Here is a 2,868-nt window from a genome sequence, read left to right as displayed (position 1 = left end):
GCTTCAACTACTCTAGACTGCTGCAAGTTTGGGAGAGAATTCCTAAAAATTTTTTGTACTTTTTAATACAATTTGTGGTAGGGGGTAATAAGAGAGTTGACGACGAGTAGAGGGTAATCGGATCAAATACATTTTGTTATCAATGGGAGAAACACCTCACCGAACGTGGGGACAAGTTGGAGCAGATAAGAAAAAGGGGCAAATGATGTTGGAAGAGTCCGTTTTTCTCCCCCTGTTTCTCTTTTACTCTCTAGGAGGAATCCACCAAATTTTTTTTTTGCAGAAACTTGTGTTGTGTTGCGGGTTTGTGGAAGAGCATATGGGAATTGGAGACATAGAGTACGGAGCAACAAACGTTTTTTGAATGGTACACCTAACGGGGTGGAGAACGATGATAAATTGATAGGCAGGCAGTGGATGCTTGGAACGCATGGAGCAAAACTTTTTAGTGAACTTGCTTTGAAAATACAATATAATATAAAAACAAAATAGCGTGAAACTTATTATTAGTGAACCGAAATACGTTAGATGCACAATGACAACAGTGATAAGAAAACGAGATAACTAGATATTTACGCACTTTTAAAGTTCTTCTCCCCATTTTTACGACTAACAATTGGCTTATCAAGAGTCACGAGAGGAGCATCAGCTGGCACCGACCAAAATGGTTTTTTTTCAACTTCCCCTTGTAAGGGAAATTTCTGAACTTTTCCAAAACTTTCTTCCCATAATCTTTGCGCATTCCAAATGTTTTCAAAGCATGCCTTATGAAAACTTAATGCTAATAGTTTTTGATGTCTGATATAAAATGCAAAAATATGGATATCATATGATCAGCGGCAGGAAATATTAAAAAGGGGAGTCTAGAAATAAACAGGCTGAAATTTAAAAAATAGAAGTTAGGGAAGGCATAGAGGATAGGGACCAAGAATGGATAAGCTCAAGCCTAAACCCAAGCCTAAACCCAAGCCCAAACCCAAGCCTAAACTCAAACTTAAACCCAAGTCTAAACTCAAAGTTAAGCCCAAGCCTAAACCTGAGGCTAAACCTGAGCCTAAACCTGAGCCTAAACCTGAACCTAAACCCAAGCCTAAACCCAAGCCTAAACCCAAGCCTAAACCCAAGCCTAAACCCAAGCTTAAACCCAAGCCTAAACCCAAACTTAAACCCAAGCCTAACCCCAAGCCTCAAGCCTAAATCCAACCCTATCTTGAACCTTAGCCTAACACCAATCATAAACAAAAGCTTAAGCCCATAGCAAATCTAAAATCCTATAGCAACCTAAACCCTAGCCTAAGATTAAACCTGAGAATTCTCTCTTATTGAAGCTTAATTGTGTACAAATAACTTATCTGGCATTGGATTCCTGATTGTGAGACGGTTAACGAAATGTGCAAAAAGTGAGAAGAATTGAAAGTAATAAAATAATTGAACAAAGGCAATTTATTTTTATTTCATACCACGTGGATGACCGTGTAAGTTTATTTTGGGTTTCACGCAAAGTTACTTTTTGAAAAATTTTCCAATTAGCATAGTATGTAGACTCGAGGAAAATTGGCATATTTGCTTGGCAAAAGCAAGCCTAAATGAAAACCAGAGCTTCTGCTAAAATTAACTAAATATGTGGTAGGCAAGCACAAAAAAACTAAACCCAAGCCTGAATCCAATCCTAAACACAAGCCTAAACCCAAGCCTTAACACAAGCCTAACAAAGCCTAAACCGGTTTTACCCTGCCTAAACCGGTTTAACCTTTCACGTAAGTGTTTAAAATTTTTTCTCCAATTTTCAAAATTGAGTTGGTCCGAGGTAAGTAGGCATATTTGCCTGCCAACGAATGACTCGTACCTACCCCCAGCGTACAACAAGGCAGGAATGTAGGCCGTATTTTTTATTAACACATGGATGACTGCGTAAGTTTATTTTATGTTTCACTTAAATAACCTTTAAAATGTGTTTCCTATTAGAAAAATGAAATTAACTCGAGGCAGGTAGGCATATTTGACTGTATCGAGCCTACGGCCTATAAATCACTAGACAAGAACGCCTGAAAACCTTAAATTCTATCACGTGTAAAACCAAAAACCAAAGAAAAAACAGCAGCCTGGTAATTAGAAATTCAAAGAAAAAAAGCAAATGGATGAGCGAGAAAGAAGAGAAAAGTGTGAAAGATTCATAGGGATATGTGATGAAGGGTGGTTCGGCGGGGCGAAGGCGTATTCCCTCAGAGTGAAAGAATGGTATAGAACAAGAAGAAGAAGAAAAAAGTGCATTCGGGGTCATAGTAAATTGGGCGTGTTTGAGCAGGGTGAGTGAGGGGAAGAGACAAGAGAAAAGGGGGTACAAAAATGACTGGTATCGACGATTATAATCGAATGAATGAGAGTGTTTGTATCTGATGGAATATCTAGGTAAAGACGGGCGGAACCAATGGCACGGCATTTACGGACGGGAAGGGCCATTCGGACGGTGCGTGATTTATTTATTAGCATGGTAAGAGAACACCGGAATGGGTGTCTTAGTGAAGACAGAAACATGTAGGTAATAGAAATTGGAATTGAAAGTTTTAAAATTATTTCACTCTTCACCGACAATTTTGAAGCCCGGGAGCTTAGTTGATCGCTCAAAAAATTTCTAAATTGCATAGCTTACAAAATGCTATTTGTTTAGATTTTTTTTTCAAATGTCAGATTTTAGATCTTAAAATATCATTATTTTGAGATTATAAAAAACGTTACAGCTATATGTTAGTAAGTTAAGTAAGAGTTTCCAAACATAATTCAAAAATTTTTTGACTTTTGATAAGTTTCGAAAGAAAACTTCCACATTTTGAAACGTCCACATTATTTCAGAGTTTAAAAACTATATTT

Source organism: Caenorhabditis elegans, chromosome IV (assembly GCF_000002985.6).
Source record: "Caenorhabditis elegans chromosome IV".
NCBI lineage: Eukaryota > Metazoa > Nematoda > Chromadorea > Rhabditida > Rhabditidae > Caenorhabditis > Caenorhabditis elegans.
The sequence above is the reverse complement of the archived record's forward strand: the minus strand, read 5'-3'. Positions refer to the sequence as shown.